This window comes from Rhamphochromis longiceps, linkage group LG17 (assembly GCF_057381845.1).
Source record: "Rhamphochromis longiceps isolate RC_006_pf linkage group LG17, R_longiceps_female_GT1.1, whole genome shotgun sequence".
Taxonomy (NCBI): Eukaryota; Metazoa; Chordata; class Actinopteri; order Cichliformes; family Cichlidae; genus Rhamphochromis; species Rhamphochromis longiceps.
In genome coordinates, this window is record NC_140573.1 from 20,525,097 (window position 1) to 20,536,555 (window position 11,459).

General features: G+C 38.8%; 1 pseudogene; it reads left to right on the top strand.

Annotated features, from left to right (window-relative positions):
• The first annotated feature begins 6,386 nt into the window (after nucleotides 1-6,386).
• On the top strand, nucleotides 6,387-11,041 carry LOC146649638 (uncharacterized; annotated as a pseudogene).
• The last annotated feature ends 418 nt before the right edge of the window (nucleotides 11,042-11,459 follow it).

The following is an 11,459-nucleotide window of genomic DNA, read 5'->3' on the forward strand; positions in this document are numbered from 1 at the left end:
ATTTTCAGGGTCGCAGGAGCCTGGAGCCTATTGCAGCTGTCATAACGCGAGAGGTGGGGTACACCCTGAACAGGCTGCCAGTCTGTCGCAGGGCTAACACACAGAGACAGACAACAAACAGAAATAGACAAGAAATCGCGCTCACATTCACACCTATGGGCAATTTGGATTAATCAATTTGGATTAACTATTAAAACCTGATTCTTTGATCCCTATAATAGAACAGAGAAAACCCGACTCATAGTGGTCAAAACATTTATAATTCTTTATTCAATCATCTTCCGGAAGAGAGAGAGCCCTGCACAGCCCAACGGCAGTTGCAGGATCTCTAACATTAGAATCATAAAATGTGTCTCATATAGGTGTTATTTTGGATCTCTACACATCATACAGTTTCAACAACTCCTTGTATGGTACCAGTTCCTCTTTTCTGTCTGGCTTCCCATATTTATTAATATGCTTGTATAGCTCTACACTAACTTCCTGTTTTTCAGTCTGGGTGAGCACTTAGTTTGTGAGTCAAAAGTGGCCTTGCTTTACAAACCTTCATTACTAAAGTACATAAAACAATATAATCAGAAAATAAGCACTAAGAATATATTAATTACATGACGATCCCCACAAACTGCATGTCTTTGGACGGTAGGAGGAAGCCGGAGTACCTGGGCGGAACCCACACAAACACGGGGCGAACATGCAAACTCCACACAGAAAGACCTGGTGGAATTGGACCTTCTTGCTGTGCAGCAACAATGCTAACCATGCTGCCTGGACTTATTAATATTTCCATTATTTATTAATATAATGGACAGTGATAACAGAGACCTTTGTGGGTTACATTTTAATCAGTCACACCTGAAACGTGTTGGGACTGATCTAAATAATGCTTTGACCTGCTGCGTCACATGCTACCATCAAAGGACACTTTGTGTCTGGCTGACACACCAGCAAAATGGCTTTACACTCTTTAAATTTGAATAGTTAGAATACCACCGATATAGAATGTTTAGGACTATTATGGATATTTGATGACTGAGAAATCTGATATGCCAGCCAATTTTATTTTTTCCTTAGCTGTAGACACACTTAGCTGTGGTTTTGGGCTGAATTGAAGTTTCTTTTCCTGGCAGGTGTGTCAGGGTTGTTTTTGCTCTTCCCTGTGGTGGTCTCGCTTCCCACTCCTCGCCTGGCACACTTGTCCTCCATCTGGCGATTGGTTTTTAAGGACCAGCTAGAGGCGCAACTCTCCATCAGATTATTTTGATCAGCATGGTAATCGGCCAACCTAAGGTCTTGGTGTTTTGATTGTTTGCCTTCTACCTTCTGTATTGTTAAAGCCAAGTTAAACTGCTAAAATACTCAAATCATTTCTTTGAATTTATGAGCTGGTCCACATTCCCTGATGGAAAAAAATAAATAAATGAAAAAAAAAACTGTTGAAACTTACCTGCAATACTAACCTGTCTGTCCATCCGTTTCTGCTCTAACGAAATCTGCTCACTTTACTCACAGCTTTCTTCTGCTCTGGCTCAAACTCCCCACCCTGTTCCAGCAGATCAGCCTTCTGAACTAAATTCTGTAACCTCAGTGATTGGTCAGCCTCACGTGCTTGTTGCTTTGAGTGAACGTTTTAAATAAAACTCACCAGCATGTTGTTGGTAGTTTAAAAGTCCTAAAGGTCAGAACTCCTCGGCTTTCAAAGCTTTGAGGTGTTGGGCACATGGTCCTGCTGCAGTATGAGTCTTTCTCCAGGGGGTGGTGCATGTCTGAATAATGGAGTGCTGTCCAGCATCTGTGATATCTTTTTGTGTCCTTACATTGGTAAGTGGGACTTTTGTTCATGATAAACTGTAAAATCCTTATGTGTCTCAGCCCAAAGCAAGCGTTTCTCCTCGTTTCCTCTCCTGAGAAGTAATTTAACGACTCTTCTTATGCTCTGAGAACACTACTAGTCAGACCTTTGCTGATTTCCTCTTTTATTTACCAAATTCTTTATCTGTGATAATGGTGCTTTTCTGCCTCTTTGTGAGCAGTGCTTGATATATTGATCTTCTGATAGTGTGTTCACTTTTTGGTCTGCCTGATCGTGCTTTGGATGCAACTAAGCCAGTTTTCACAAATTGTTTCAGACTGCCGCGCAGTGCCCCCCCCCCCCCCGCCAGACCCTTCTGTCTAGCCATGCTGAGAAAGGTCCTCTTTACTCAGAATAACAATCTGACTTCTGACACCATGTTTCCCACTATCACAGTGATGATTAGGGAGGTATGATCTGCTGAAAACGTCAGGAAGATCCATGTTTCTATCAGGTGAAGAATGTCTGAAGGTTGAATAAGTTAAACAAGTATGTGATGAGTTGATCAAATCTACCTGAGAGTCGTCAGAGTGCTGCTCCAGTGTTTCAAAACCTGATCTTTAGGACAGAGAACATGGTCAGTGCAAAGTCACCCGCTGATATCTGAACTCTACATTTCTTTTAGACCACAGGTGTCAAACTCCAGTCCTCTTTAACACGTGTCCCTGCTGCAAAACACATGAATAAAATGATGTCATTAGCAAGACTCTAAAGAACTTGACTGCATGCTGAGGGGGCAATTCAGCCATTTGATTCGCACTGCAGCAGCTCATAAGTGAATGAACATGGTTCAATAAGAATACCTTTAGAAGTACATTTTTTCAAAAACTTACATTTATTTAAATTTACTTCGGCAGGGTTGGGGGTTGCCACCTCAACATGCAGTCAAATTCTATAGAGTCTACTAATGTAACTCAGGTGTGTTGCAGCAGGGACACATTGAAAGGTTTCAGGAAACCCACCCTAGAGGACTGGAGTTTGACAATCCCACTTTAGACTTTTACTTTTTTTAACAACTTAATAAGAAAGAAAAGCAAAAAATCTGAACAGATGTCTTAGATCAGTGGTTCCCAAACTTTTTTTGCTAGGCCCCCCCTTTGTTTTACAAGAAAAATGTCTCCCCCCCCCCCCCCCCTCCCCTACGCGCACACACCCATATTTTGCTCCATTGCAGTTTATTTCACACCTCAAACATTTAGTAAACAATTAAGCAAATACAAGTAAACTGCAATAAATTACAGGTAGTAATAAAATAAACTACTCTTTTACGCTACGTCCACACCTACAAGGGTATTTTTGAAAACGCAGCTGTTTCGTCCACATGTAAACGCCGTTTCGAATCACCGAAAACAGAGATTTTTTTAAAACTCCTTTTTTGCGTTTACATGTGGACAAGGAATACAGAGTTCATCACGCAACGTCAAAGGTATGTGCCTTTTTTCACGTCACGCTGTGCACCACGCAGTGTTGGGTAAGTTACTTTAAAAAAGTAATTAATTACTATTACTAATTACTTAATCAATATTGTATTTAAAATACTTATATAATTACTGTGTCTAAAAAGTAACTTAATTACTAAATAAGTAATTTAACTAAATACTTATTAAAATCCCCATAAACCTTGAGTGGACAAACAATAGAAATTAAACTCTTTAAGGCTAAAAATAATATTTTGCCCTTTAAGTTACAAAGAGTATTTTTAATGTATTCAGGGGGAGAAGATAGTAGAAGGAAATTTTATTTTAAGCATCAGTTAGCTAGGACAACACAAAGATTAATGAGTACAACGGTTAGGGGTATATACGACTGTAGAACTCTCTTCGTTATAATTTAAAGAATTGTATAAGTTTACATTGTTTTAAAAAGTGTTACATGCTTAAAACGATAACTCAATATGAAGAATGCGAATGAAATTGGAGTTCATTGAAAAAGGATCCTTTATAATTTTTTGTTTTATTTATTTAATTTAATTTTTCTCCTTGTTACTATGTGGAGTGGTATATTCCGATTGTAAATTTGTTGTTTGGTTTGGGTTAGGACCGGAGAGAAATGTTAATATTAGTTTGTCCCTGATTTTTGGTGCCCACTTGTAATATAAGTTGGATTGTAGATAGGGGGCAGGGTTTAATAAGAATATTTTCTTCTTCCTACTCCTTTTCACACATGGTTGTAGTGCTTTATTGATAGAAAGTGTGGTTGGTTTGTTTGATCTGTTGTACCAAGTGTGAAATAAATAAATAAATGAAATGAAATGATGTTGTTCAGGCTTAACAACTTACAGTGTGGCACTAGCTGTTTCAGTCCTGGTGTGGAACTTTTCTTAATGCATTTGGTCTAAACAAAATGCTCTTCTCAATCAAGACTGCACAGTTTGGTTGTTGTGAATCAAGCAGACGTTTGTTCACCAGTGGACATTCTGGGCTAGGAAAACCCATATAATATTGACAACACCCTCATCTGTCAATCAGTGTTATTCATTTGTGGTGACTTCAATGACTTGGTTCACATTTAAGGAATATTTAATTTGAAAATGGTCAAATTAAATAGGCATTGAACAGAAAGTGAGATTACAGCCAACCCTCAAGTGGCTGTTAGAGGAACTGCGAAATGTGGCATTTCTGTTTCAGCCCTGCAGGTCGCCAGTCGCCACTTGCTGCTTCAAACACGTTCTCACTCCCAACTCGTCAAACGTGTGACGCATGGTCAGGCCCCCTCTGCTGCACATATGGACGCGCAGGGTACCCCTCTGGCGTCGGGAATTGACGTGAAGGGTCCTCCGATTGAAGAGATTTTGTCGGTATATTTAGACATTTTCCAAATCACATTGTAACGACCTATACTGAACACAATAAATTATATAATGCAGGCAACTATCTGAGAGAAAAGTACTGCAGATAAAACTAATTACAGGCTGTTATTTGTGTATCGGTTCTTGCATTGACGGAGTGAGTGATGTATGCTGGGTAATGGCACAGCTAGCGATTGGGTGAATTTATTGCACCGGTTTTATAAACTGTTCTACAATCCTTTTGATATTTGGAAATCTGTCGATCATTCTGCTACAGCTGTATGATATCTTCTCCAACTCCTCTGAATACATGCAGTCATTTTACCGTCTGCTTTGGCTAATCACGCTCTTACGTATTAAATTAAATTAAATGCCTAATAAAAAAGCTGTTCTTTTTTATTAGGCAAAAACATTTTCGGCAAAAAAACATTATGCAAAAACATTTTTGGCAAAAAAACATTATGCAAAAACATTTTCGGTGCTGTTAAGGAATTCACAACGACTCACTTGTTTATTTTTGAGAAAGTTTATTTTTTTATCATATCAGATGAGCGGCAGTGACGTCAACGTACTCGATCGTTGTTCTTTTTTATTAGGCAAAAACATTTTCGGCAAAAAAGCAGTATGCAAAAACATTTTCGGTGCTGTTAAGGAATTCACAGCGACTCACTTGTTTATTTTTGAGAAAGTTTATTTTTTTATCATATCAGATGAGCGGCAGTGACGTCAACGTACTCGATCGTACCACAGGTAAGTGCGAATCTGAATCTGTAGATTTTTTAAAATTATTTTTCTTATTTAAAACCAAAAAGAAAAACCCGAAACAGTGAGCTCACAAAGCTGCTTTTAGCAGTTCCATGGGTTAAGATTAGCAATTTCGTGGAACAGCGAATGACTTAACATTTAATAGCATATATGTTACCACACCACATGTGCTGTAAGTTAGCTAAATTCATTTCTGTTAGCCAATCAAGTTAAGCTTATCATATATCATCATCCAGGGTACAGTGATAGAGAAGTGTGTGCTGACGTTTGCTGTTGTTGCCACTTTGTAAAGTTTGAGGGTTCTAATAAGGGTCAGTGTTGCCAGATTGGGTTGATGCTGAAATTGAAGATAGACGTTATCTATCAATCTAGCTCTCTCTTTATGGCTCTCTCTCTCATTCTGGCTCTCTCTCTCTCTCTCTCTCTCTCTCTCTCGATTTTAAACTTAATAACAGCATTACATAATCATTAAATAGCAGACCGATCATCTATGCTGCAAATGAAATACAAATGGACACTAAACAGGGTTTATCTAAATCGTTACAATAGGGTTTAATGTATATATTTATTTATAAGGTGCTTCTGAATTCTGAATACTTTTTTTTTCTAAACAGGTTCTTCATCAATCAGCCTATTATTGATTGATTCCTTCCTACATCTGCTTTTTGAAAAACTCCTAAAGGCACTTTTAAGAGCCACGTCAGTCTGTTTGTATCTGTTCTTACTGCTGTCCTTATTGGTCTGTCTCTCTGTTTCTGCCTCGCTCTGTTGGTCTCTGTCTTGTTTGATTATTCTGTGTGTGTGTGTGTGTGTGTGTGTGTGTGTGTGTGTGTGTGTGTGTGTGTGTGTGCGTGCGTGTTTGTTTGTGTGTTTGTTTGTGTGTTTGTTTGTTTGTTTGTTTGTTTGTTCTTCTTTCTGCCATGAGTGACTCCGAAATTCAAGATCCTTTAAGGATCCTAGATAATCTGACTGATCAGCAGGAACAAATTGATGAGCTCCAACACCTCGATGACATGCTTGGTGAGCTGAAGCAAGAGGTAGCTCCTGTACCTGTGAAGCCACCTGAACTAACAGTAAAATGGAAAAAAAGAGACAAAGATGGAAACCAACTCTATGCGAGGCCAAGATCAATCCGGAGTCAATTACATAAGGGTCAGTACTCTTTCATACAAGATAATTTGAAGATATAGATTGTATGGACACAAAACCATAAATTTAACGTATTAATTAATTTAAATATTTGTAAAGACAAACAGGAAAGTAATTTGTTTGTTTTGACACAAAAGGACATTAAATAAACCACAGAATTATCTCTTAAAACTGAATGATCCCCCCCTAGCAAGTATGGCATTCATTACGTTATGTTAGTCCAGTAACAAAATGTGGCTGACAGTTACCTCCTCACAAGGATTTTGGTAAAAGATATTGGTACTTGGCAGCACAGTGGCACATCAAAAAATGTCCTGATTTCAATTCCACTATCAGACCAGGGTCTTTGCGTGTAGAGTTTGCGTGTTCTTCCCTTGTTTCTCTGCTCGCAGGTTACCTGGTTTACTCCCACAGTCCTGAGATGTGGAGTTTGGCTAATTGGTGATTCTAAATTGTTTCTGTGTTATAAATGTGGATTTGATTTGTGTTTTTGATATACTGTTGATGTTTTATACAGCTGCCCACAGTCAGAAGACCAATTCTACCACTAATAACAGTCACTGTGAGGTGGCATTTGCCCCAGAGACTGTTGGTATGTACTCCACTGTGTCTTCACTAGATCAAAGCAGTATGTTCATGTGTTTGCAGCAATTGCTAGCATATTTATAGCCATCAAGCTTTACTCTCATAGCTACTCTGTCCATTACACTTTTATAATTTAATCAATTTTAATAGAAAATGTATTTGTTTTTTTTAACAGAGCGCTTTCTACAAGAACTCCAGAGCTCACTGAATGATTCTTCAGACGATCACCATGAAGCACCACCACCAAAAGCTCCTCTTTTGGCTTCCTTGAACTGGAGCACAAGAAAAACTCTTTTTTCAGAGAGTTGGAGGGCCAAAAGACCCCATCTGGTGAATACCATGGCAGCTCAAGAAAGTGTGTCGGAACATATATGCCAACAATGTGGGAGCAATCCAGCTGTGCTTCGTTGTCGTGACTGTCTACCACGCCCCCTTTTTTGTGATAAATGTGATGTCATCACGCACACCAGATATGTCCTTCACAATAGACGTGCCATGACTGCCGGATTCTTCCAGCCATTGCCTCCAACAACTTACATTGTAAATAAGACCCTTTGCCATGATGGTAAGTTCTGTGACTAAACTTATTGTGTTTACTGTTTATACATTTCCCTTACGCTCTCTCTCTCTATCTCATTTTTTAAAAAAGTTGATGCTTCCTCAGCTCTCAACTACACTGTTAGCTTTGAGCTGTTAAGTTTTTTTTTTTTATTGTTTCAAGTAAGGCTCAGTTGGTCCTACCATATCTTAGTCACATTTCAACGTTTTACTTCATAGTTAATAAACTTATTTAAATCATATGTTACGCATACATGTTGACTTCTTTAGCACGACTTGTACCTGTGGAGAGCCCAGTCACAATCTGCGGCTGTCCACCAGAGTGTTTGAGGGTCAGACCAGGAAAGGTTGTTGCTGTGGTCACAATGAATGGTAAGAAGAACTTCATTTTGTCCTGACTGACAACCATCTGTAAATAATTCACCTAAAACTAAACCCTCACAAGCATTGTTGCAGTATATTCTGAGACAAAAAGAAGACCTAACCCAAAGATAATAAACTTTTACTCTGGAGTCATGAGTTTTTCACTTTTCTAGGACGTTACAATCTCAGCATGCCAGAGCTGAGGTGTGAGACATGTGAAGCTTCTTGGACTGCTGGAGTAGATGACCTAAATCTAAGTGATTACTGGCCCGCTACCCTTCACTTTTCTACTTTGTACGCAACAGATGTCTTCTTCACATTTGAAGAAATGAAGATGGCATCACCCGGACTCTCCTGCAAAGCATTTTTAAAAATGCTTGATCAACGAACTCTCCACTTTGGCCGTGTGAGCATTTTAGTTTATGCATCCTTTACAGTATGGTTCTTCTGTGTTATTCAGGATTTAAAAGTCACTTGTAGCGTAGTTGTTTTCTGTTTATGTCTTTCATTTTAAACCAGACGGGAAAGATCTCTGCAGATGGCTTTAAGAAAAGTTTCTTTGAGTGGGAAGCCGTGAGATATGAATTAGACAAGATTTTAAAGGAGGATCCCTTCACATGTCATGCATGTGCCCCAGACATGCTTGCAATTTCAGTGGATGGAAACCGCAAGCATTACCGTTTCAAGAATGCAGCCAGGTACAGCAAAATATGTGTAATACCAACGTTTGTTTCAGACAATGTGACTATAAGGTGCACCAATTAACTTTGGACTTACTTTGTATGACACCATAAAGTATACTGTATTGCTATTTTGTTCAGATCTGAGGAACTGGGCATCTTTGAAGACGCCTTCATAGCAAAGGATGAAGATGTGGGAAGATTTGTGGACTACATACACAGCACATCCAGACATGTAAGATTGAACGCTCTAATTACATAGACATAATTATGTTAACCTTTAACACTCTGTTGAAGAGATTGTGAAAAGACATTGTCACCAGCTATTTAATGCATTTTAGGTCTCCGGACGAGGTGTTTGTGGAGGGGAGTGGTCAGCAGCCAGAGAGACCTCCCAAAGATCCAGCAGCAAGGTGGATGAGGAGGGACTGGAGCTTGCAGTGTGTAGGCATGGAGTGCTGCTCCGTGCTCTAAATATGTACAGGGGTGAAATTTTTGCTTATCCCTTGTACCTGCAACAAAAGCTGGCCAATAGACATATCACTTTTTTTTGTATGGATGTTACCTGCAAGTATTGGCCATATCTTGAAAGAGTAACAAAAAGCTGTCCAGAGCTCCAGCACCTTCTTAGCATGAAGCCATTTCTTTCAGTCTTTCATGCTAAAGCCCACGATTTCAAATGTGAGGTATGAAATTCTGACTTTAATGACTTTATCTGAACAATTGCACATCAACATTTTGTGTAATTTGTATTTTATCTGTGTGTGTGTATGTGCATCTGTGTGTGTGTGTGTGTGTGTGTGTGTGTGTTTTTTTTTTTTCCAGGTGAAATGGAGTGGAGCATATCAAGATGGGGCTGGTTTGACTCTAGGGGAGGAGGTAGAGCAATGTAATGCCTTTTTGTCAAGGATTGCAGTTACCACAAAACATATGTCCAAAGCAGGTGAGAAGGCAAATCCTGCACTAGTTAGATTTTAAGTGTGTAATTATGATGAAAGTGGTAACACTACGTTTTCTGTGTTTGCAGGATGGAGTGACATGCTAACTCTTATGGCCATGCGCTGGAATCAACAAAAGCTAGACCAGTTGGCCACCTCTCTGACCCATCGATATCAGAAGGTAATGATATTGTTACTTTATTTTTAGATGATTACTCCTCTGTGTTCTTATTATTTGGAGTAAACATGTGTTTAGTGTTTTTTGTTTGTTTGTTTGTTTTTTAATATCAAATTGACAATGTAGGCCACAAAAGCTCTTCTAACCCAGCTTCAGAACCTGGAGTCCTTAAAAGTCCAATTAGCAGTGACTGACAGTCAACTGGATGAATGGGTCAGTGATGTAAAGGATTGGGCAGAAGGTGAGCAAAAACTGATTCAAAAATGTGATGCAATTGTACAATGACTTTATGTAAGTGTAGCTGTGTTATTTCTTCTAAGCAGCAACAACAAGCACAAGTGATATTGATCCCTTGGTGAGCAGAATCGAAGTGCTCGTAGCGAGCATAAAGAGACGATCCTAGCGTCTGTACAAAGACACCGATGGAAATAAAGCCCGTGCCAAGATTCGTCGCAAGATCAGAGAAGAGAAAGGAATCTTGACTTCTGCTGTGGAAAAATACAACAGAATGTTTCCAGACAAAGAAACTCTGTGCTTGGAAGAAATTCTGTCTGGTGACACAAGCTGGCCGTGGCAGCGGGCACACAGCGGTAGTTGTACATATATGTTGTCTACTTTCAGCATATCTGACATATAATGAAACCCTAAGCTTCAGGTGTTGACCTAAAATCATTTATGACTTCAGACGTTCTTTGTGAATTGATTTATAACTTTGTTATAAATGCATTTCAGACTCTGTCAGCCTTACAACAAAGAGAAGGGCATTCGATATCATCATGGCAATAAGAAGGAAAAGAAGATTCTTGTTACAGAGATGGACCATCACTGGAAATCTCTTTCAAAATATGATGATATCCTGAAAGAGCTGTCCGGCCTGTTTTCCAGTGAGATATTTAAAAGTATGTATTTAAGTAATGCATACAAAACACTGACTGTTTCTTAAGGCATTAAAGCAGACTAAATTATATGTTCTATTTTTAAGGTTCGCATTGTGGCCTAAGTGAGGAGGGTTTGAGAGGTCTACAGAGCATCATCCTCAGAAAACGACAGAATGTGAAACAAAACAAGCTGCACGCAAGACAGTGTTACATGCAAGTTTTGTCAGGAGCAAAGAACATTAACCTTGATCATACTTCCGACGATGACTTTTACAGTGACTCTGAATTTTCTGATTAAAGTCGGTAATAAATATCTGTAATATATCAGTTTGTCCTCAAAGTTATATCAACTTCCTACCTTGCAGGTTTAATGCTGGGGGCCCCAATTTTTTCAAGTTGGCCATAGACCAGTCATTGACAGTGCATTCCCAAGACTTCATCACATCAATGCATATAGTTTTTTACAAAGACAGCTGGCACATTTTTATTTAATGTCATTCGTAGAGCTAAAAACTACCCTGTTATACTGTTTTTAAACATGCATTTTGGTAATACATAATAGTACACTGTTATGTATCAGAGGGAGATTTTGTACTTTTTACATTTTTGTCATGTTAAGTTACTGTAATATATTTTTGGCTCACAGAATTTACAAGACATATTGAAATGTGATTGATAGAACTTTGTAAGCAAATTTCAAGTATGCTTGTCACAGGTGAGAGTTT